Consider the following 25,163-nt stretch of genomic DNA (forward strand, 5'->3'; position numbering starts at 1 on the left):
CGGAACCTCCACTAAGAGCTCATGGAAAGAGCTGCATGCCTCCCTTTCTGCAGGGCTACTCAGGGCCTTCCCTCGAGGCGAGGACTCACGTTGAGATTCCCTTTAGCTCTAGAGCATGGCAAGGTGAGCCCCACCCCGGCCAATGAAGCTCCGTGTGTAGCCAGAGAAAACTCATTTTCTTCCCACACCCATGCCTACAGTGGCCAGAGGGCTGTCAACAGCAGAGAATTTCAGGGAGCTTCACGGCAGCAAGAATGGAGCTTTCCAAATGGAAAGCAAGGCTAGGACCATCATGCCCCCATTTCCATGGGCACAGGCAGCATACATCTCTGTGGTTTTTAACAAGTCAAATGCGACACAGAGTACACAGTTTGCTTCCCTGAATCAACTTCTCGAGGCAGGGTGTTCTGCACCTTGTGAACGGCCTCACCAAGGAACGCCCTAGCTAGGCCTCTGGGCCCGTGCCTCTTCAAAAGCCTGCAGTGCTACAGGAAAAACTGTGCTTTAGTTGCAATAGGAACGCATGCCGTCTTTCTCCTGGAGGCAGGATGACTTCAGGTAGGAGGTCCTGGATGGAAGGAGAAGCCTAGTGTTTTTCTCTGTGCAGCTCAGACTAGGGAATGAGTGCGATTTCCAGGCCTGTTGGAACTTGCTAGAATGTTGCTCTTTTACCTGTGCGAGTGCTGTGAATCAAGATATCACAAGAAAGAGTGTAGTGTGTTGCCCATGACTCAGCACACACAGAGGACCTCCGAGGGACCAATGGGCCTCGTCGTTGCTCAGCAGGCCTACAGGGGTGTGGAGGTACTCAGGGATCTTGGAACAAAAATGATGCTCACCCGAGAGGCCTAGGAGTCCTGAAAAGGGTACTTCCTTTAAAGTAAAGCAGAACAGCGACTTAGAGCTAATGGAAAGAGCTGCATGCCTACCTTATGGCAGGGCTACTCAGGGCCTTACCTCGAGGCAAGGACTCACGTTGAGATTCCCTTTAGCTCTAGAGCATGGCAAGGTGAGCCCCACCCCGGCCAAAGAAGCTCCGTGTGTAGCCAGAGAAAACTCATTTTCTTCCCACCTCAATGCTAGAGTGGCGAGAGGCCTGTCAACAGCAGAGAATTTCAGGGAGCTTCACGGCAGCAAGAATGGAGCTTTCCAAATGGAAAGCAAGGCTAGTACCATCATGCCCCCATTTCCATGGGCACAGGCAGCATACATCTCTGTGGTTTTTAACAAGTCAAATGAGACACAGAGTACACACTGTTTTCTTCCCTGAATCCACTTCTCGAGGCAGGGTGCTCTGCATCTAGTGAACGGCCTCACCAAGGAAAGCCCTAGCTAGGCCTCTGGGCCCGTGCCTCTTCAAAAGCCTGCAGTACTTCAGGAAAAACTGTGCTTTAGTTGCAATAGGAACGCAAGCCGTCGTTTTCCTGGAGGCAGGGTGACTTCAGGTAGGAGGTCCTGGATGGAAGGAGAAGCCTAGTGTTTTTCTCTGTGCAGCTCAGACCAGGGAATGAGTGCAACTTCCATGGCATTTTGGAACTTGCTAGAACGGTGCTCGTGAACCTGTATGAGTGCTGGCTAATTCAAGATGTCCCAGTAAGAGTGCACTCTGTTGCCCTACACTCGGCATACACACTGTGAGTCGGAAAGCTACGGGCCTGGATATTGCTTAGAAGGGCCAGGGGAGCCTGAGGGTACTTGCTGTTCTTGCAGGAAATAGGGTTTCCAGGCGAGGCACCTAGGTGTCCTGAAAAGCGTACTGGCGTTAAAATGCTGCAGAGCAGCGACTACGGCCTCATGGAAACTGCTACACGCCTCCGCTTCTGCATAGCATTTCAGGGCCTTCCCTCGAGGCAAGTTCTCACGTTGCTTGCACTGTGAGCGACACAGCATGTTAGGATGCTGTATTTCTCCTTGAATAGAGTGACTTCAGGAAAGAGGTCCTCGATAAATTCTAAGAAGAGTGTTATCTCAGGACATTCAGACGAGGGCAATGTCGAAAACTTCCAGGGCATGTTGGACTGCCTAGAAATGTGGTTCTGATGCTGTTCGACTGCTCTGCAAATAGAGCTCTCCTGAAGTAACGTACAGTGTGTTGCCCGAGACTCGGCAGACACAGAGGGCCTCCGAGGGTCGTATGGGAATCAATGCTGCTCAGCAGGCACGCAGGGGTGTGGAGTGCGTCAGTGATCTTGGAACAAAAATGATGCTCACCCGAGGGGCCTAGGAGTCCTGAAAAGGGTACTTCCTTTAAGATAAAGCGGAACCTCCACTAAGAGCTCATGGAAAGAGCTGCATGCCTCCCTTTCTGCAGGGCTACTCAGGGCCTTACCTCGAGGCAAGGACTCACGTTGAGATTCCCTTTAGCTCTAGAGCATGGCAAGGTGAGCCCCACCCGGAGCAATGAAGCTCCGTGTGTAGCCAGAGAAAACTCATTTTCTTCCCACACCAATGCTAGAGTGGCCAGAGGCCTGTCAACAGCAGAGAATTTCAGGGAGCTTCACGGCAGCAAGAATGGAGCTTTCCAAATGGAAAGCAAGGCTAGGACCATCATGCCCCCATTACCATTGGCACAGGCAGCATACATCTCTGTGGTTTCTAACAAGTCAAAAGAGACACAGAGTACACACTAGTTGCTTCCCTGAATCAACTTCTCGAGGCAGGGTGTTCTGCTCCTTGTGAACGGCCTCAACAAGGAACGCCCTAGCTAGGCCTCTGGGCCCCTGCCTCTTCAAAAGCCTGCAGTGCTACAGGAAAAACTGTGCTTTAGTTGCAATAGGAACGCATGCCGTCTTTCTCCTGGAGGCAGGATGACTTCAGGTAGGAGGTCCTGGATGGAAGGAGAAGCCTAGTGTTTTTCTCTGTGCAGCTCAGACCAGGGAATGAGTGCGACTTCCACGGCATGTTGGAACTTGCTAGAATGTTGCTCTTTTACCTATGCGAGTGCTGTGAATCAAGATATCACAAGAAAGAGTGTAGTGTGTTGCCCATGACTCAGCACACACAGAGGACCTCCGAGGGACCAATGGGCCTCGTCGTTGCTCAGCAGGCCTACAGGGGTGTGGAGGTACTCAGGGATCTTGGAACAAAAATGATGCTCACCCGAGAGGCCTAGGAGTCCTGAAAAGGGTACTTCCTTTAAAGTAAAGCAGAACAGCGACTTAGAGCTCATGGAAAGAGGTGCATGCCTACCTTTTTGCAGGGCTACTCAGGGCCTTACCTCGAGGCAAGGACTCACGTTGAGATTCCCTTTAGCTCTAGAGCATGGCAAGGTGAGCCCCACCCGGAGCAATGAAGCTCCGTGTGTAGCCAGAGAAAACTCATTTTCTTCCCACACCAATGCTAGAGTGGCCAGAGGCCTGTCAACAGCATAGAATTTCAGGGAGCTTCACGGCAGCAAGAATGGAGCTTTCCAAATGGAAAGCAAGGCTAGGACCATCATGCCCCCATTACCATTGGCACAGGCAGCATACATCTCTGTGGTTTCTAACAAGTCAAAAGAGACACAGAGTACACACTAGTTGCTTCCCTGAATCAACTTCTCGAGGCAGGGTGTTCTGCACCTTGTGAACGGCCTCAACAAGGAACGCCCTAGCTAGGGCTCTGGGCCCGTAGCTCTTCAAAAGCCTGCAATGCTACAGGAAAAACTGTGCTTTAGTTGCAATAGGAACGCATGCCGTCTTTCTCCTGGAGGCAGGATGACTTCAGGTAGGAGGTCCTGGATGGAAGGAGAAGCCTAGTGTTTTTCTCTGTGCAGCTCAGACTAGGGAATGAGTGCGATTTCCAGGCCTGTTGGAACTTGCTAGAATGTTGCTCTTTTACCTGTGCGAGTGCTGTGAATCAAGATATCACAAGAAAGAGTGTAGTGTGTTGCCCATGACTCAGCACACACAGAGGACCTCCGAGGGACCAATGGGCCTCGTCGTTGCTCAGCAGGCCTACAGGGGTGTGGAGGTACTCAGGGATCTTGGAACAAAAATGATGCTCACCCGAGAGGCCTAGGAGTCCTGAAAAGGGTACTTCCTTTAAAGTAAAGCAGAACAGCGACTTAGAGCTAATGGAAAGAGCTGCATGCCTACCTTATGGCAGGGCTACTCAGGGCCTTACCTCGAGGCAAGGACTCACGTTGAGATTCCCTTTAGCTCTAGAGCATGGCAAGGTGAGCCCCACCCCGGCCAAAGAAGCTCCGTGTGTAGCCAGAGAAAACTCATTTTCTTCCCACACCAATGCTAGAGTGGCCAGAGGCCTGTCAACAGCATAGAATTTCAGGGAGCTTCACGGCAGCAAGAATGGAGCTTTCCAAATGGAAAGCAAGGCTAGTACCATCATGCCCCCATTTCCATGGGCACAGGCAGCATACATCTCTGTGGTTTTTAACAAGTCAAATGAGACACAGAGTACACACTGTTTTCTTCCCTGAATCCACTTCTCGAGGCAGGGTGCTCTGCATCTAGTGAACGGCCTCACCAAGGAAAGCCCTAGCTAGGCCTCTGGGCCCGTGCCTCTTCAAAAGCCTGCAGTACTTCAGGAAAAACTGTGCTTTAGTTGCAATAGGAACGCAAGCCGTCGTTTTCCTGGAGGCAGGGTGACTTCAGGTAGGAGGTCCTGGATGGAAGGAGAAGCCTAGTGTTTTTCTCTGTGCAGCTCAGACCAGGGAATGAGTGCAACTTCCATGGCATTTTGGAACTTGCTAGAACGGTGCTCGTGAACCTGTATGAGTGCTGGCTAATTCAAGATGTCCCAGTAAGAGTGCACTCTGTTGCCCTACACTCGGCATACACACTGTGAGTCGGAAAGCTACGGGCCTGGATATTGCTTAGAAGGGCCAGGGGAGCCTGAGGGTACTTGCTGTTCTTGCAGGAAATAGGGTTTCCAGGCGAGGCACCTAGGTGTCCTGAAAAGCGTACTGGCGTTAAAATGCTGCAGAGCAGCGACTACGGCCTCATGGAAACTGCTACACGCCTCCGCTTCTGCATAGCATTTCAGGGCCTTCCCTCGAGGCAAGTTCTCACGTTGCTTGCACTGTGAGCGACACAGCATGTTAGGATGCTGTATTTCTCCTTGAATAGAGTGACTTCAGGAAAGAGGTCCTCGATAAATTCTAAGAAGAGTGTTATCTCAGGACATTCAGACGAGGGCAATGTCGAAAACTTCCAGGGCATGTTGGACTGCCTAGAAATGTGGTTCTGATGCTGTTCGACTGCTCTGCAAATAGAGCTCTCCTGAAGTAACGTACAGTGTGTTGCCCGAGACTCGGCAGACACAGAGGGCCTCCGAGGGACGTATGGGAATCAATGCTGCTCAGCAGGCACGCAGGGGTGTGGAGTGCGTCAGTGATCTTGGAACAAAAATGATGCTCACCCGAGGGGCCTAGGAGTCCTGAAAAGGGTACTTCCTTTAAGATAAAGCGGAACCTCCACTAAGAGCTCATGGAAAGAGCTGCATGCCTCCCTTTCTGCAGGGCTACTCAGGGCCTTACCTCGAGGCAAGGACTCACGTTGAGATTCCCTTTAGCTCTAGAGCATGGCAAGGTGAGCCCCACCCCGGCCAAAGAAGCTCCGTGTGTAGTCAGAGAAAACTCATTTTCTTCGCACACCAATGCTAGAGTGGCCAGAGGCCTGTCAACAGCAGAGAATTTCAGGGAGCTTCACGGCAGCAAGAATGGAGCTTTCCAAATGGAAAGCAAGGCTAGGACCATCATGCCCCCATTACCATTGGCACAGGCAGCATACATCTCTGTGGTTTCTAACAAGTCAAAAGAGACACAGAGTACACACTAGTTGCTTCCCTGAATCAACTTCTCGAGGCAGGGTGTTCTGCACCTTGTAAACGGCCTCAACAAGGAACGCCCTAGCTAGGCCTCTGGGCCCGTGCCTCTTCAAAAGCCTGCAGTGCTACAGGAAAAACTGTGCTTTAGTTGCAATAGGAACGCATGCCGTCTTTCTCCTGGAGGCAGGATGACTTCAGGTAGGAGGTCCTGGATGGAAGGAGAAGCCTAGTGTTTTTCTCTGTGCAGCTCAGACCAGGGAATGAGTGCGACTTCCATGGCATGTTGGAACTCGCTAGAACGGTGCTCGTGAACCTGTATGAGTGCTGGCTAATTCAAGATGTCCCAGTAAGAGTGCACTCTGTTGCCCTACACTCGGCATACACACTGTGAGTCGGAAAGCTACGAGCCTGGATATTGCTTAGAAGGGCCAGGGGAGCCTGAGGGTACTTGCTGTTCTTGCAGGAAATGGGGATTCCAGGCGAGGCACCTAGGTGTCCTGAAAAGCGTACTGGCGTTAAAATGCTGCAGAGCAGCGACTACGGCCTCATGGAAACTGCTACACGCCTCCGCTTCTGCATAGCATTTCAGGGCCTTCCCTCGAGGCAAGTTCTCACGTTGCTTGCACTGTGAGCGACACAGCATGTTAGGATGCTGTATTTCTCCTTGAATAGAGTGACTTCAGGAAAGAGGTCCTCGATAAATTCTAAGAAGAGTGTTATCTCAGGACATTCAGACGAGGGCAATGTCGAAAACTTCCAGGGCATGTTGGACTGCCTAGAAATGTGGTTCTGATGCTGTTCGACTGCTCTGCAAATAGAGCTCTCCTGAAGTAACGTACAGTGTGTTGCCCGAGACTCGGCAGACACAGAGGGCCTCCGAGGGTCGTATGGGAATCAATGCTGCTCAGCAGGCACGCAGGGGTGTGGAGTGCGTCAGTGATCTTGGAACAAAAATGATGCTCACCCGAGGGGCCTAGGAGTCCTGAAAAGGGTACTTCCTTTAAGATAAAGCGGAACCTCCACTAAGAGCTCATGGAAAGAGCTGCATGCCTCCCTTTCTGCAGGGCTACTCAGGGCCTTACCTCGAGGCAAGGACTCACGTTGAGATTCCCTTTAGCTCTAGAGCATGGCAAGGTGAGCCCCACCCGGAGCAATGAAGCTCCGTGTGTAGCCAGAGAAAACTCATTTTCTTCCCACACCAATGCTAGAGTGGCCAGAGGCCTGTCAACAGCAGAGAATTTCAGGGAGCTTCACGGCAGCAAGAATGGAGCTTTCCAAATGGAAAGCAAGGCTAGGACCATCATGCCCCCATTACCATTGGCACAGGCAGCATACATCTCTGTGGTTTCTAACAAGTCAAAAGAGACACAGAGTACACACTAGTTGCTTCCCTGAATCAACTTCTCGAGGCAGGGTGTTCTGCTCCTTGTGAACGGCCTCAACAAGGAACGCCCTAGCTAGGCCTCTGGGCCCCTGCCTCTTCAAAAGCCTGCAGTGCTACAGGAAAAACTGTGCTTTAGTTGCAATAGGAACGCATGCCGTCTTTCTCCTGGAGGCAGGATGACTTCAGGTAGGAGGTCCTGGATGGAAGGAGAAGCCTAGTGTTTTTCTCTGTGCAGCTCAGACCAGGGAATGAGTGCGACTTCCACGGCATGTTGGAACTTGCTAGAATGTTGCTCTTTTACCTATGCGAGTGCTGTGAATCAAGATATCACAAGAAAGAGTGTAGTGTGTTGCCCATGACTCAGCACACACAGAGGACCTCCGAGGGACCAATGGGCCTCGTCGTTGCTCAGCAGGCCTACAGGGGTGTGGAGGTACTCAGGGATCTTGGAACAAAAATGATGCTCACCCGAGAGGCCTAGGAGTCCTGAAAAGGGTACTTCCTTTAAAGTAAAGCAGAACAGCGACTTAGAGCTCATGGAAAGAGGTGCATGCCTACCTTTTTGCAGGGCTACTCAGGGCCTTACCTCGAGGCAAGGACTCACGTTGAGATTCCCTTTAGCTCTAGAGCATGGCAAGGTGAGCCCCACCCGGAGCAATGAAGCTCCGTGTGTAGCCAGAGAAAACTCATTTTCTTCCCACACCAATGCTAGAGTGGCCAGAGGCCTGTCAACAGCATAGAATTTCAGGGAGCTTCACGGCAGCAAGAATGGAGCTTTCCAAATGGAAAGCAAGGCTAGGACCATCATGCCCCCATTACCATTGGCACAGGCAGCATACATCTCTGTGGTTTCTAACAAGTCAAAAGAGACACAGAGTACACACTAGTTGCTTCCCTGAATCAACTTCTCGAGGCAGGGTGTTCTGCACCTTGTGAACGGCCTCAACAAGGAACGCCCTAGCTAGGGCTCTGGGCCCGTAGCTCTTCAAAAGCCTGCAATGCTACAGGAAAAACTGTGCTTTAGTTGCAATAGGAACGCATGCCGTCTTTCTCCTGGAGGCAGGATGACTTCAGGTAGGAGGTCCTGGATGGAAGGAGAAGCCTAGTGTTTTTCTCTGTGCAGCTCAGACTAGGGAATGAGTGCGATTTCCAGGCCTGTTGGAACTTGCTAGAATGTTGCTCTTTTACCTGTGCGAGTGCTGTGAATCAAGATATCACAAGAAAGAGTGTAGTGTGTTGCCCATGACTCAGCACACACAGAGGACCTCCGAGGGACCAATGGGCCTCGTCGTTGCTCAGCAGGCCTACAGGGGTGTGGAGGTACTCAGGGATCTTGGAACAAAAATGATGCTCACCCGAGAGGCCTAGGAGTCCTGAAAAGGGTACTTCCTTTAAAGTAAAGCAGAACAGCGACTTAGAGCTCATGGAAAGAGCTGCATGCCTACCTTATGGCAGGGCTACTCAGGGCCTTACCTCGAGGCAAGGACTCACGTTGAGATTCCCTTTAGCTCTAGAGCATGGCAAGGTGAGCCCCACCCCGGCCAAAGAAGCTCCGTGTGTAGCCAGAGAAAACTCATTTTCTTCCCACCTCAATGCTAGAGTGGCGAGAGGCCTGTCAACAGCAGAGAATTTCAGGGAGCTTCACGGCAGCAAGAATGGAGCTTTCCAAATGGAAAGCAAGGCTAGTACCATCATGCCCCCATTTCCATGGGCACAGGCAGCATACATCTCTGTGGTTTTTAACAAGTCAAATGAGACACAGAGTACACACTGTTTTCTTCCCTGAATCCACTTCTCGAGGCAGGGTGCTCTGCATCTAGTGAACGGCCTCACCAAGGAAAGCCCTAGCTAGGCCTCTGGGCCCGTGCCTCTTCAAAAGCCTGCAGTACTTCAGGAAAAACTGTGCTTTAGTTGCAATAGGAACGCAAGCCGTCGTTTTCCTGGAGGCAGGGTGACTTCAGGTAGGAGGTCCTGGATGGAAGGAGAAGCCTAGTGTTTTTCTCTGTGCAGCTCAGACCAGGGAATGAGTGCAACTTCCATGGCATTTTGGAACTTGCTAGAACGGTGCTCGTGAACCTGTATGAGTGCTGGCTAATTCAAGATGTCCCAGTAAGAGTGCACTCTGTTGCCCTACACTCGGCATACACACTGTGAGTCGGAAGGCTACGGGCCTGGATATTGCTTAGAAGGGCCAGGGGAGCCTGAGGGTACTTGCTGTTCTTGCAGGAAATAGGGTTTCCAGGCGAGGCACCTAGGTGTCCTGAAAAGCGTACTGGCGTTAAAATGCTGCAGAGCAGCGACTACGGCCTCATGGAAACTGCTACACGCCTCCGCTTCTGCATAGCATTTCAGGGCCTTCCCTCGAGGCAAGTTCTCACGTTGCTTGCACTGTGAGCGACACAGCATGTTAGGATGCTGTATTTCTCCTTGAATAGAGTGACTTCAGGAAAGAGGTCCTCGATAAATTCTAAGAAGAGTGTTATCTCAGGACATTCAGACGAGGGCAATGTCGAAAACTTCCAGGGCATGTTGGACTGCCTAGAAATGTGGTTCTGATGCTGTTCGACTGCTCTGCAAATAGAGCTCTCCTGAAGTAACGTACAGTGTGTTGCCCGAGACTCGGCAGACACAGAGGGCCTCCGAGGGTCGTATGGGAATCAATGCTGCTCAGCAGGCACGCAGGGGTGTGGAGTGCGTCAGTGATCTTGGAACAAAAATGATGCTCACCCGAGGGGCCTAGGAGTCCTGAAAAGGGTACTTCCTTTAAGATAAAGCGGAACCTCCACTAAGAGCTCATGGAAAGAGCTGCATGCCTCCCTTTCTGCAGGGCTACTCAGGGCCTTACCTCGAGGCAAGGACTCACGTTGAGATTCCCTTTAGCTCTAGAGCATGGCAAGGTGAGCCCCACCCGGAGCAATGAAGCTCCGTGTGTAGCCAGAGAAAACTCATTTTCTTCCCACACCAATGCTAGAGTGGCCAGAGGCCTGTCAACAGCAGAGAATTTCAGGGAGCTTCACGGCAGCAAGAATGGAGCTTTCCAAATGGAAAGCAAGGCTAGGACCATCATGCCCCCATTACCATTGGCACAGGCAGCATACATCTCTGTGGTTTCTAACAAGTCAAAAGAGACACAGAGTACACACTAGTTGCTTCCCTGAATCAACTTCTCGAGGCAGGGTGTTCTGCTCCTTGTGAACGGCCTCAACAAGGAACGCCCTAGCTAGGCCTCTGGGCCCCTGCCTCTTCAAAAGCCTGCAGTGCTACAGGAAAAACTGTGCTTTAGTTGCAATAGGAACGCATGCCGTCTTTCTCCTGGAGGCAGGATGACTTCAGGTAGGAGGTCCTGGATGGAAGGAGAAGCCTAGTGTTTTTCTCTGTGCAGCTCAGACCAGGGAATGAGTGCGACTTCCACGGCATGTTGGAACTTGCTAGAATGTTGCTCTTTTACCTATGCGAGTGCTGTGAATCAAGATATCACAAGAAAGAGTGTAGTGTGTTGCCCATGACTCAGCACACACAGAGGACCTCCGAGGGACCAATGGGCCTCGTCGTTGCTCAGCAGGCCTACAGGGGTGTGGAGGTACTCAGGGATCTTGGAACAAAAATGATGCTCACCCGAGAGGCCTAGGAGTCCTGAAAAGGGTACTTCCTTTAAAGTAAAGCAGAACAGCGACTTAGAGCTCATGGAAAGAGGTGCATGCCTACCTTTTTGCAGGGCTACTCAGGGCCTTACCTCGAGGCAAGGACTCACGTTGAGATTCCCTTTAGCTCTAGAGCATGGCAAGGTGAGCCCCACCCGGAGCAATGAAGCTCCGTGTGTAGCCAGAGAAAACTCATTTTCTTCCCACACCAATGCTAGAGTGGCCAGAGGCCTGTCAACAGCATAGAATTTCAGGGAGCTTCACGGCAGCAAGAATGGAGCTTTCCAAATGGAAAGCAAGGCTAGGACCATCATGCCCCCATTACCATTGGCACAGGCAGCATACATCTCTGTGGTTTCTAACAAGTCAAAAGAGACACAGAGTACACACTAGTTGCTTCCCTGAATCAACTTCTCGAGGCAGGGTGTTCTGCACCTTGTGAACGGCCTCAACAAGGAACGCCCTAGCTAGGGCTCTGGGCCCGTAGCTCTTCAAAAGCCTGCAATGCTACAGGAAAAACTGTGCTTTAGTTGCAATAGGAACGCATGCCGTCTTTCTCCTGGAGGCAGGATGACTTCAGGTAGGAGGTCCTGGATGGAAGGAGAAGCCTAGTGTTTTTCTCTGTGCAGCTCAGACTAGGGAATGAGTGCGATTTCCAGGCCTGTTGGAACTTGCTAGAATGTTGCTCTTTTACCTGTGCGAGTGCTGTGAATCAAGATATCACAAGAAAGAGTGTAGTGTGTTGCCCATGACTCAGCACACACAGAGGACCTCCGAGGGACCAATGGGCCTCGTCGTTGCTCAGCAGGCCTACAGGGGTGTGGAGGTACTCAGGGATCTTGGAACAAAAATGATGCTCACCCGAGAGGCCTAGGAGTCCTGAAAAGGGTACTTCCTTTAAAGTAAAGCAGAACAGCGACTTAGAGCTCATGGAAAGAGCTGCATGCCTACCTTTTTGCAGGGCTACTCAGGGCCTTACCTCGAGGCAAGGACTCACGTTGAGATTCCCTTTAGCTCTAGAGCATGGCAAGGTGAGCCCCACCCGGAGCAATGAAGCTCCGTGTGTAGCCAGAGAAAACTCATTTTCTTCCCACACCAATGCTAGAGTGGCCAGAGGCCTGTCAACAGCATAGAATTTCAGGGAGCTTCACGGCAGCAAGAATGGAGCTTTCCAAATGGAAAGCAAGGCTAGTACCATCATGCCCCCATTTCCATGGGCACAGGCAGCATACATCTCTGTGGTTTTTAACAAGTCAAATGAGACACAGAGTACACACTGTTTTCTTCCCTGAATCCACTTCTCGAGGCAGGGTGCTCTGCATCTAGTGAACGGCCTCACCAAGGAAAGCCCTAGCTAGGCCTCTGGGCCCGTGCCTCTTCAAAAGCCTGCAGTACTTCAGGAAAAACTGTGCTTTAGTTGCAATAGGAACGCAAGCCGTCGTTTTCCTGGAGGCAGGGTGACTTCAGGTAGGAGGTCCTGGATGGAAGGAGAAGCCTAGTGTTTTTCTCTGTGCAGCTCAGACCAGGGAATGAGTGCAACTTCCATGGCATTTTGGAACTTGCTAGAACGGTGCTCGTGAACCTGTATGAGTGCTGGCTAATTCAAGATGTCCCAGTAAGAGTGCACTCTGTTGCCCTACACTCGGCATACACACTGTGAGTCGGAAGGCTACGGGCCTGGATATTGCTTAGAAGGGCCAGGGGAGCCTGAGGGTACTTGCTGTTCTTGCAGGAAATAGGGTTTCCAGGCGAGGCACCTAGGTGTCCTGAAAAGCGTACTGGCGTTAAAATGCTGCAGAGCAGCGACTACGGCCTCATGGAAACTGCTACACGCTTCCGCTTCTGCATAGCATTTCAGGGCCTTCCCTCGAGGCAAGTTCTCACGTTGCTTGCACTGTGAGCGACACAGCATGTTAGGATGCTGTATTTCTCCTTGAATAGAGTGACTTCAGGAAAGAGGTCCTCGATAAATTCTAAGAAGAGTGTTATCTCAGGACATTCAGACGAGGGCAATGTCGAAAACTTCCAGGGCATGTTGGACTGCCTAGAAATGTGGTTCTGATGCTGTTCGACTGCTCTGCAAATAGAGCTCTCCTGAAGTAACGTACAGTGTGTTGCCCGAGACTCGGCAGACACAGAGGGCCTCCGAGGGTCGTATGGGAATCAATGCTGCTCAGCAGGCACGCAGGGGTGTGGAGTGCGTCAGTGATCTTGGAACAAAAATGATGCTCACCCGAGGGGCCTAGGAGTCCTGAAAAGGGTACTTCCTTTAAGATAAAGCGGAACCTCCACTAAGAGCTCATGGAAAGAGCTGCATGCCTCCCTTTCTGCAGGGCTACTCAGGGCCTTACCTCGAGGCAAGGACTCACGTTGAGATTCCCTTTAGCTCTAGAGCATGGCAAGGTGAGCCCCACCCGGAGCAATGAAGCTCCGTGTGTAGCCAGAGAAAACTCATTTTCTTCCCACACCAATGCTAGAGTGGCCAGAGGCCTGTCAACAGCAGAGAATTTCAGGGAGCTTCACGGCAGCAAGAATGGAGCTTTCCAAATGGAAAGCAAGGCTAGGACCATCATGCCCCCATTACCATTGGCACAGGCAGCATACATCTCTGTGGTTTCTAACAAGTCAAAAGAGACACAGAGTACACACTAGTTGCTTCCCTGAATCAACTTCTCGAGGCAGGGTGTTCTGCTCCTTGTGAACGGCCTCAACAAGGAACGCCCTAGCTAGGCCTCTGGGCCCCTGCCTCTTCAAAAGCCTGCAGTGCTACAGGAAAAACTGTGCTTTAGTTGCAATAGGAACGCATGCCGTCTTTCTCCTGGAGGCAGGATGACTTCAGGTAGGAGGTCCTGGATGGAAGGAGAAGCCTAGTGTTTTTCTCTGTGCAGCTCAGACCAGGGAATGAGTGCGACTTCCACGGCATGTTGGAACTTGCTAGAATGTTGCTCTTTTACCTATGCGAGTGCTGTGAATCAAGATATCACAAGAAAGAGTGTAGTGTGTTGCCCATGACTCAGCACACACAGAGGACCTCCGAGGGACCAATGGGCCTCGTCGTTGCTCAGCAGGCCTACAGGGGTGTGGAGGTACTCAGGGATCTTGGAACAAAAATGATGCTCACCCGAGAGGCCTAGGAGTCCTGAAAAGGGTACTTCCTTTAAAGTAAAGCAGAACAGCGACTTAGAGCTCATGGAAAGAGGTGCATGCCTACCTTTTTGCAGGGCTACTCAGGGCCTTACCTCGAGGCAAGGACTCACGTTGAGATTCCCTTTAGCTCTAGAGCATGGCAAGGTGAGCCCCACCCGGAGCAATGAAGCTCCGTGTGTAGCCAGAGAAAACTCATTTTCTTCCCACACCAATGCTAGAGTGGCCAGAGGCCTGTCAACAGCATAGAATTTCAGGGAGCTTCACGGCAGCAAGAATGGAGCTTTCCAAATGGAAAGCAAGGCTAGGACCATCATGCCCCCATTACCATTGGCACAGGCAGCATACATCTCTGTGGTTTCTAACAAGTCAAAAGAGACACAGAGTACACACTAGTTGCTTCCCTGAATCAACTTCTCGAGGCAGGGTGTTCTGCACCTTGTGAACGGCCTCAACAAGGAACGCCCTAGCTAGGGCTCTGGGCCCGTAGCTCTTCAAAAGCCTGCAATGCTACAGGAAAAACTGTGCTTTAGTTGCAATAGGAACGCATGCCGTCTTTCTCCTGGAGGCAGGATGACTTCAGGTAGGAGGTCCTGGATGGAAGGAGAAGCCTAGTGTTTTTCTCTGTGCAGCTCAGACTAGGGAATGAGTGCGATTTCCAGGCCTGTTGGAACTTGCTAGAATGTTGCTCTTTTACCTGTGCGAGTGCTGTGAATCAAGATATCACAAGAAAGAGTGTAGTGTGTTGCCCATGACTCAGCACACACAGAGGACCTCCGAGGGACCAATGGGCCTCGTCGTTGCTCAGCAGGCCTACAGGGGTGTGGAGGTACTCAGGGATCTTGGAACAAAAATGATGCTCACCCGAGAGGCCTAGGAGTCCTGAAAAGGGTACTTCCTTTAAAGTAAAGCAGAACAGCGACTTAGAGCTAATGGAAAGAGCTGCATGCCTACCTTTTTGCAGGGCTACTCAGGGCCTTACCTCGAGGCAAGGACTCACGTTGAGATTCCCTTTAGCTCTAGAGCATGGCAAGGTGAGCCCCACCCGGAGCAATGAAGCTCCGTGTGTAGCCAGAGAAAACTCATTTTCTTCCCACACCAATGCTAGAGTGGCCAGAGGCCTGTCAACAGCATAGAATTTCAGGGAGCTTCACGGCAGCAAGAATGGAGCTTTCCAAATGGAAAGCAAGGCTAGTACCATCATGCCCCCATTTCCATGGGCACAGGCAGCATACATCTCTGTGGTTTTTAACAAGTCAAATGAGACACAGAGTACACACTGTTTTCTTCCCTGAATCCACTTCTCGAGGCAGGGTGCTCTGCATCTAGTGAACGGCCTCACCAAGGAAAGCCCTAGCTAGGCCTCTGGGCCCGTGCCTCTTCAAAAGCCTGCAGTACTTCAGGAAAAACTGTGCTTTAGTTGCAATAGGAACGCAAGCCGTCGTTTTCCTGGAGGCAGGGTGACTTCAGGTAGGAGGTCCTGGATGGAAGGAGAAGCCTAGTGTTTTTCTCTGTGCAGCTCAGACCAGGGAATGAGTGCAACTTCCATGGCATTTTGGAACTTGCTAGAACGGTGCTCGTGAACCTGTATGAGTGCTGGCTAATTCAAGATGTCCCAGTAAGAGTGCACTCTGTTGCCCTACACTCGGCATACACACTGTGAGTCGGAAAGCTACGGGCCTGGATATTGCTTAGAAGGGCCAGGGGAGCCTGAGGGTACTTGCTGTTCTTGCAGGAAATAGGGTTTCCAGGCGAGGCACCTAGGTGTCCTGAAAAGCGTACTGGCGTTAAAATGCTGCAGAGCAGCGACTACGGCCTCATGGAAACTGCTACACGCTTCCGCTTCTGCATAGCATTTCAGGGCCTTCCCTCGAGGCAAGTTCTCACGTTGCTTGCACTGTGAGCGACACAGCATGTTAGGATGCTGTATTTCTCCTTGAATAGAGTGACTTCAGGAAAGAGGTCCTCGATAAATTCTAAGAAGAGTGTTATCTCAGGACATTCAGACGAGGGCAATGTCGAAAACTTCCAGGGCATGTTGGACTGCCTAGAAATGTGGTTCTGATGCTGTTCGACTGCTCTGCAAATAGAGCTCTCCTGAAGTAACGTACAGTGTGTTGCCCGAGACTCGGCAGACACAGAGGGCCTCCGAGGGTCGTATGGGAATCAATGCTGCTCAGCAGGCACGCAGGGGTGTGGAGTGCGTCAGTGATCTTGGAACAAAAATGATGCTCACCCGAGGGGCCTAGGAGTCCTGAAAAGGGTACTTCCTTTAAGATAAAGCGGAACCTCCACTAAGAGCTCATGGAAAGAGCTGCATGCCTCCCTTTCTGCAGGGCTACTCAGGGCCTTACCTCGAGGCAAGGACTCACGTTGAGATTCCCTTTAGCTCTAGAGCATGGCAAGGTGAGCCCCACCCGGAGCAATGAAGCTCCGTGTGTAGCCAGAGAAAACTCATTTTCTTCCCACACCAATGCTAGAGTGGCCAGAGGCCTGTCAACAGCAGAGAATTTCAGGGAGCTTCACGGCAGCAAGAATGGAGCTTTCCAAATGGAAAGCAAGGCTAGGACCATCATGCCCCCATTACCATTGGCACAGGCAGCATACATCTCTGTGGTTTCTAACAAGTCAAAAGAGACACAGAGTACACACTAGTTGCTTCCCTGAATCAACTTCTCGAGGCAGGGTGTTCTGCTCCTTGTGAACGGCCTCAACAAGGAACGCCCTAGCTAGGCCTCTGGGCCCCTGCCTCTTCAAAAGCCTGCAGTGCTACAGGAAAAACTGTGCTTTAGTTGCAATAGGAACGCATGCCGTCTTTCTCCTGGAGGCAGGATGACTTCAGGTAGGAGGTCCTGGATGGAAGGAGAAGCCTAGTGTTTTTCTCTGTGCAGCTCAGACCAGGGAATGAGTGCGACTTCCACGGCATGTTGGAACTTGCTAGAATGTTGCTCTTTTACCTATGCGAGTGCTGTGAATCAAGATATCACAAGAAAGAGTGTAGTGTGTTGCCCATGACTCAGCACACACAGAGGACCTCCGAGGGACCAATGGGCCTCGTCGTTGCTCAGCAGGCCTACAGGGGTGTGGAGGTACTCAGGGATCTTGGAACAAAAATGATGCTCACCCGAGAGGCCTAGGAGTCCTGAAAAGGGTACTTCCTTTAAAGTAAAGCAGAACAGCGACTTAGAGCTCATGGAAAGAGGTGCATGCCTACCTTTTTGCAGGGCTACTCAGGGCCTTACCTCGAGGCAAGGACTCACGTTGAGATTCCCTTTAGCTCTAGAGCATGGCAAGGTGAGCCCCACCCGGAGCAATGAAGCTCCGTGTGTAGCCAGAGAAAACTCATTTTCTTCCCACACCAATGCTAGAGTGGCCAGAGGCCTGTCAACAGCATAGAATTTCAGGGAGCTTCACGGCAGCAAGAATGGAGCTTTCCAAATGGAAAGCAAGGCTAGGACCATCATGCCCCCATTACCATTGGCACAGGCAGCATACATCTCTGTGGTTTCTAACAAGTCAAAAGAGACACAGAGTACACACTAGTTGCTTCCCTGAATCAACTTCTCGAGGCAGGGTGTTCTGCACCTTGTGAACGGCCTCAACAAGGAACGCCCTAGCTAGGGCTCTGGGCCCGTAGCTCTTCAAAAGCCTGCAATGCTACAGGAAAAACTGTGCTTTAGTTGCAATAGGAACGCATGCCGTCTTTCTCCTGGAGGCAGGATGACTTCAGGTAGGAGGTCCTGGATGGAAGGAGAAGCCTAGTGTTTTTCTCTGTGCAGCTCAGACTAGGGAATGAGTGCGATTTCCAGGCCTGTTGGAACTTGCTAGAATGTTGCTCTTTTACCTGTGCGAGTGCTGTGAATCAAGATATCACAAGAAAGAGTGTAGTGTGTTGCCCATGACTCAGCACACACAGAGGACCTCCGAGGGACCAATGGGCCTCGTCGTTGCTCAGCAGGCCTACAGGGGTGTGGAGGTACTCAGGGATCTTGGAACAAAAATGATGCTCACCCGAGAGGCCTAGGAGTCCTGAAAAGGGTACTTCCTTTAAAGTAAAGCAGAACAGCGACTTAGAGCTCATGGAAAGAGCTGCATGCCTACCTTTTTGCAGGGCTACTCAGGGCCTTACCTCGAGGCAAGGACTCACGTTGAGATTCCCTTTAGCTCTAGAGCATGGCAAGGTGAGCCCCACCCGGAGCAATGAAGCTCCGTGTGTAGCCAGAGAAAACTCATTTTCTTCCCACACCAATGCTAGAGTGGCCAGAGGCCTGTCAACAGCATAGAATTTCAGGGAGCTTCACGGCAGCAAGAATGGAGCTTTCCAAATGGAAAGCAAGGCTAGTACCATCATGCCCCCATTTCCATGGGCACAGGCAGCATACATCTCTGTGGTTTTTAACAAGTCAAATGAGACACAGAGTACACACTGTTTTCTTCCCTGAATCCACTTCTCGAGGCAGGGTGCTCTGCATCTAGTGAACGGCCTCACCAAGGAAAGCCCTAGCTAGGCCTCTGGGCCCGTGCCTCTTCAAAAGCCTGCAGTACTTCAGGAAAAACTGTGCTTTAGTTGCAATAGGAACGCAAGCCGTCGTTTTCCTGGAGGCAGGGTGACTTCAGGTAGGAGGTCCTGGATGGAAGGAGAAGCCTAGTGTTTTTCTCTGTGCAGCTCAGACCAGGGAATGAGTGCAACTTCCATGGCATTTTGGAACTTGCTAGAACGGTGCTCGTGAACCTGTATGAGTGCTGGCTAATTCAAGATGTCCCAGTAAGAGTGCACTCTGTTGCCCTACACTCGGCATACACACTGTGAGTCGGAAAGCTACGGGCCTGGATATTGCTTAGAAGGGCCAGGGGAGCCTGAGGGTACTTGCTGTTCTTGCAGGAAATAGGGTTTCCAGGCGAGGCACCTAGGTGTCCTGAAAAGCGTACTGGCGTTAAAATGCTGCAGAGCAGCGACTACGGCCTCATGGAAACTGCTACACGCTTCCGCTTCTGCATAGCATTTCAGGGCCTTCCCTCGAGGCAAGTTCTCACGTTGCTTGCACTGTGAGCGACACAGCATGTTAGGATGCTGTATTTCTCCTTGAATAGAGTGACTTCAGGAAAGAGGTCCTCGATAAATTCTAAGAAGAGTGTTATCTCAGGACATTCAGACGAGGGCAATGTCGAAAACTTCCAGGGCATGTTGGACTGCCTAGAAATGTGGTTCTGATGCTGTTCGACTGCTCTGCAAATAGAGCTCTCCTGAAGTAACGTACAGTGTGTTGCCCGAGACTCGGCAGACACAGAGGGCCTCCGAGGGTCGTATGGGAATCAATGCTGCTCAGCAGGCACGCAGGGGTGTGGAGTGCGTCAGTGATCTTGGAACAAAAATGATGCTCACCCGAGGGGCCTAGGAGTCCTGAAAAGGGTACTTCCTTTAAGATAAAGCGGAACCTCCACTAAGAGCTCATGGAAAGAGCTGCATGCCTCCCTTTCTGCAGGGCTACTCAGGGCCTTACCTCGAGGCAAGGACTCACGTTGAGATTCCCTTTAGCTCTAGAGCATGGCAAGGTGAGCCCCACCCGGAGCAATGAAGCTCCGTGTGTAGCCAGAGAAAACTCATTTTCTTCCCACACCAATGCTAGAGTGGCCAGAGGCCTGTCAACAGCAGAGAATTTCAGGGAGCTTCACGGCAGCAAGAATGGAGCTTTCCAAATGGAAAGCAAGGCTAGGACCATCATGCCCCCATTACCATTGGCACAGGCAGCATACATCTCTGTGGTTTCTAACAAGTCAAAAGAGACACAGAGTACACACTAGTTGCTTCCCTGAATCAACTTCTCGAGGCAGGGTGTTCTGCTCCTTGTGAACGGCCTCAACAAGGAACGCCCTAGCTAGGCCTCTGGGCCCCTGCCTCTTCAAAAGCCTGCAGTGCTACAGGAAAAACTGTGCTTTAGTTGCAATAGGAACGCATGCCGTCTTTCTCCTGGAGGCAGGATGACTTCAGGTAGGAGGTCCTGGATGGAAGGAGAAGCCTAGTGTTTTTCTCTGTGCAGCTCAGACCAGGGAATGAGTGCGACTTCCACGGCATGTTGGAACTTGCTAGAATGTTGCTCTTTTACCTATGCGAGTGCTGTGAATCAAGATATCACAAGAAAGAGTGTAGTGTGTTGCCCATGACTCAGCACACACAGAGGACCTCCGAGGGACCAATGGGCCTCGTCGTTGCTCAGCAGGCCTACAGGGGTGTGGAGGTACTCAGGGATCTTGGAACAAAAATGATGCTCACCCGAGAGGCCTAGGAGTCCTGAAAAGGGTACTTCCTTTAAAGTAAAGCAGAACAGCGACTTAGAGCTCATGGAAAGAGGTGCATGCCTACCTTTTTGCAGGGCTACTCAGGGCCTTACCTCGAGGCAAGGACTCACGTTGAGATTCCCTTTAGCTCTAGAGCATGGCAAGGTGAGCCCCACCCGGAGCAATGAAGCTCCGTGTGTAGCCAGAGAAAACTCATTTTCTTCCCACACCAATGCTAGAGTGGCCAGAGGCCTGTCAACAGCATAGAATTTCAGGGAGCTTCACGGCAGCAAGAATGGAGCTTTCCAAATGGAAAGCAAGGCTAGGACCATCATGCCCCCATTACCATTGGCACAGGCAGCATACATCTCTGTGGTTTCTAACAAGTCAAAAGAGACACAGAGTACACACTAGTTGCTTCCCTGAATCAACTTCTCGAGGCAGGGTGTTCTGCACCTTGTGAACGGCCTCAACAAGGAACGCCCTAGCTAGGGCTCTGGGCCCGTAGCTCTTCAAAAGCCTGCAATGCTACAGGAAAAACTGTGCTTTAGTTGCAATAGGAACGCATGCCGTCTTTCTCCTGGAGGCAGGATGACTTCAGGTAGGAGGTCCTGGATGGAAGGAGAAGCCTAGTGTTTTTCTCTGTGCAGCTCAGACTAGGGAATGAGTGCGATTTCCAGGCCTGTTGGAACTTGCTAGAATGTTGCTCTTTTACCTGTGCGAGTGCTGTGAATCAAGATATCACAAGAAAGAGTGTAGTGTGTTGCCCATGACTCAGCACACACAGAGGACCTCCGAGGGACCAATGGGCCTCGTCGTTGCTCAGCAGGCCTACAGGGGTGTGGAGGTACTCAGGGATCTTGGAACAAAAATGATGCTCACCCGAGAGGCCTAGGAGTCCTGAAAAGGGTACTTCCTTTAAAGTAAAGCAGAACAGCGACTTAGAGCTCATGGAAAGAGCTGCATGCCTACCTTTTTGCAGGGCTACTCAGGGCCTTACCTCGAGGCAAGGACTCACGTTGAGATTCCCTTTAGCTCTAGAGCATGGCAAGGTGAGCCCCACCCGGAGCAATGAAGCTCCGTGTGTAGCCAGAGAAAACTCATTTTCTTCCCACACCAATGCTAGAGTGGCCAGAGGCCTGTCAACAGCATAGAATTTCAGGGAGCTTCACGGCAGCAAGAATGGAGCTTTCCAAATGGAAAGCAAGGCTAGTACCATCATGCCCCCATTTCCATGGGCACAGGCAGCATACATCTCTGTGGTTTTTAACAAGTCAAATGAGACACAGAGTACACACTGTTTTCTTCCCTGAATCCACTTCTCGAGGCAGGGTGCTCTGCATCTAGTGAACGGCCTCACCAAGGAAAGCCCTAGCTAGGCCTCTGGGCCCGTGCCTCTTCAAAAGCCTGCAGTACTTCAGGAAAAACTGTGCTTTAGTTGCAATAGGAACGCAAGCCGTCGTTTTCCTGGAGGCAGGGTGACTTCAGGTAGGAGGTCCTGGATGGAAGGAGAAGCCTAGTGTTTTTCTCTGTGCAGCTCAGACCAGGGAATGAGTGCAACTTCCATGGCATTTTGGAACTTGCTAGAACGGTGCTCGTGAACCTGTATGAGTGCTGGCTAATTCAAGATGTCCCAGTAAGAGTGCACTCTGTTGCCCTACACTCGGCATACACACTGTGAGTCGGAAAGCTACGGGCCTGGATATTGCTTAGAAGGGCCAGGGGAGCCTGAGGGTACTTGCTGTTCTTGCAGGAAATAGGGTTTCCAGGCGAGGCACCTAGGTGTCCTGAAAAGCGTACTGGCGTTAAAATGCTGCAGAGCAGCGACTACGGCCTCATGGAAACTGCTACACGCTTCCGCTTCTGCATAGCATTTCAGGGCCTTCCCTCGAGGCAAGTTCTCACGTTGCTTGCACTGTGAGCGACACAGCATGTTAGGATGCTGTATTTCTCCTTGAATAGAGTGACTTCAGGAAAGAGGTCCTCGATAAATTCTAAGAAGAGTGTTATCTCAGGACATTCAGACGAGGGCAATGTCGAAAACTTCCAGGGCATGTTGGACTGCCTAGAAATGTGGTTCTGATGCTGTTCGACTGCTCTGCAAATAGAGCTCTCCTGAAGTAACGTACAGTGTGTTGCCCGAGACTCGGCAGACACAGAGGGCCTCCGAGGGTCGTATGGGAATCAATGCTGCTCAGCAGGCACGCAGGGGTGTGGAGTGCGTCAGTGATCTTGGAACAAAAATGATGCTCACCCGAGGGGCCTAGGAGTCCTGAAAAGGGTACTTCCTTTAAGATAAAGCGGAACCTCCACTAAGAGCTCATGGAAAGAGCTGCATGCCTCCCTTTCTGCAGGGCTACTCAGGGCCTTACCTCGAGGCAAGGACTCACGTTGAGATTCCCTTTAGCTCTAGAGCATGGCAAGGTGAGCCCCACCCGGAGCAATGAAGCTCCGTGTGTAGCCAGAGAAAACTCATTTTCTTCCCACACCAATGCTAGAGTGGCCAGAGGCCTGTCAACAGCAGAGAATTTCAGGGAGCTTCACGGCAGCAAGAATGGAGCTTTCCAAATGGAAAGCAAGGCTAGGACCATCATGCCCCCATTACCATTGGCACAGGCAGCATACATCTCTGTGGTTTCTAACAAGTCAAAAGAGACACAGAGTACACACTAGTTGCTTCCCTGAATCAACTTCTCGAGGCAGGGTGTTCTGCTCCTTGTGAACGGCCTCAACAAGGAACGCCCTAGCTAGGCCTCTGGGCCCCTGCCTCTTCAAAAGCCTGCAGTGCTACAGGAAAAACTGTGCTTTAGTTGCAATAGGAACGCATGCCGTCTTTCTCCTGGAGGCAGGATGACTTCAGGTAGGAGGTCCTGGATGGAAGGAGAAGCCTAGTGTTTTTCTCTGTGCAGCTCAGACCAGGGAATGAGTGCGACTTCCACGGCATGTTGGAACTTGCTAGAATGTTGCTCTTTTACCTATGCGAGTGCTGTGAATCAAGATATCACAAGAAAGAGTGTAGTGTGTTGCCCATGACTCAGCACACACAGAGGACCTCCGAGGGACCAATGGGCCTCGTCGTTGCTCAGCAGGCCTACAGGGGTGTGGAGGTACTCAGGGATCTTGGAACAAAAATGATGCTCACCCGAGAGGCCTAGGAGTCCTGAAAAGGGTACTTCCTTTAAAGTAAAGCAGAACAGCGACTTAGAGCTCATGGAAAGAGGTGCATGCCTACCTTTTTGCAGGGCTACTCAGGGCCTTACCTCGAGGCAAGGACTCACGTTGAGATTCCCTTTAGCTCTAGAGCATGGCAAGGTGAGCCCCACCCGGAGCAATGAAGCTCCGTGTGTAGCCAGAGAAAACTCATTTTCTTCCCACACCAATGCTAGAGTGGCCAGAGGCCTGTCAACAGCATAGAATTTCAGGGAGCTTCACGGCAGCAAGAATGGAGCTTTCCAAATGGAAAGCAAGGCTAGGACCATCATGCCCCCATTACCATTGGCACAGGCAGCATACATCTCTGTGGTTTCTAACAAGTCAAAAGAGACACAGAGTACACACTAGTTGCTTCCCTGAATCAACTTCTCGAGGCAGGGTGTTCTGCACCTTGTGAACGGCCTCAACAAGGAACGCCCTAGCTAGGGCTCTGGGCCCGTAGCTCTTCAAAAGCCTGCAATGCTACAGGAAAAACTGTGCTTTAGTTGCAATAGGAACGCATGCCGTCTTTCTCCTGGAGGCAGGATGACTTCAGGTAGGAGGTCCTGGATGGAAGGAGAAGCCTAGTGTTTTTCTCTGTGCAGCTCAGACTAGGGAATGAGTGCGATTTCCAGGCCTGTTGGAACTTGCTAGAATGTTGCTCTTTTACCTGTGCGAGTGCTGTGAATCAAGATATCACAAGAAAGAGTGTAGTGTGTTGCCCATGACTCAGCACACACAGAGGACCTCCGAGGGACCAATGGGCCTCGTCGTTGCTCAGCAGGCCTACAGGGGTGTGGAGGTACTCAGGGATCTTGGAACAAAAATGATGCTCACCCGAGAGGCCTAGGAGTCCTGAAAAGGGTACTTCCTTTAAAGTAAAGCAGAACAGCGACTTAGAGCTCATGGAAAGAGGTGCATGCCTACCTTTTTGCAGGGCTACTCAGGGCCTTACCTCGAGGCAAGGACTCACGTTGAGATTCCCTTTAGCTCTAGAGCATGGCAAGGTGAGCCCCACCCGGAGCAATGAAGCTCCGTGTGTAGCCAGAGAAAACTCATTTTCTTCCCACACCAATGCTAGAGTGGCCAGAGGCCTGTCAACAGCATAGAATTTCAGGGAGCTTCACGGCAGCAAGAATGGAGCTTTCCAAATGGAAAGCAAGGCTAGTACCATCATGCCCCCATTTCCATGGGCACAGGCAGCATACATCTCTGTGGTTTTTAACAAGTCAAATGAGACACAGAGTACACACTGTTTTCTTCCCTGAATCCACTTCTCGAGGCAGGGTGCTCTGCATCTAGTGAACGGCCTCACCAAGGAAAGCCCTAGCTAGGCCTCTGGGCCCGTGCCTCTTCAAAAGCCTGCAGTACTTCAGGAAAAACTGTGCTTTAGTTGCAATAGGAACGCAAGCCGTCGTTTTCCTGGAGGCAGGGTGACTTCAGGTAGGAGGTCCTGGATGGAAGGAGAAGCCTAGTGTTTTTCTCTGTGCAGCTCAGACCAGGGAATGAGTGCAACTTCCATGGCATTTTGGAACTTGCTAGAACGGTGCTCGTGAACCTGTATGAGTGCTGGCTAATTCAAGATGTCCCAGTAAGAGTGCACTCTGTTGCCCTACACTCGGCATACACACTGTGAGTCGGAAAGCTACGGGCCTGGATATTGCTTAGAAGGGCCAGGGGAGCCTGAGGGTACTTGCTGTTCTTGCAGGAAATAGGGTTTCCAGGCGAGGCACCTAGGTGTCCTGAAAAGCGTACTGGCG

The sequence above is a fragment of the Balaenoptera ricei genome, chromosome 16 (genome assembly GCF_028023285.1).
Source record: "Balaenoptera ricei isolate mBalRic1 chromosome 16, mBalRic1.hap2, whole genome shotgun sequence".
NCBI lineage: Eukaryota > Metazoa > Chordata > Mammalia > Artiodactyla > Balaenopteridae > Balaenoptera > Balaenoptera ricei.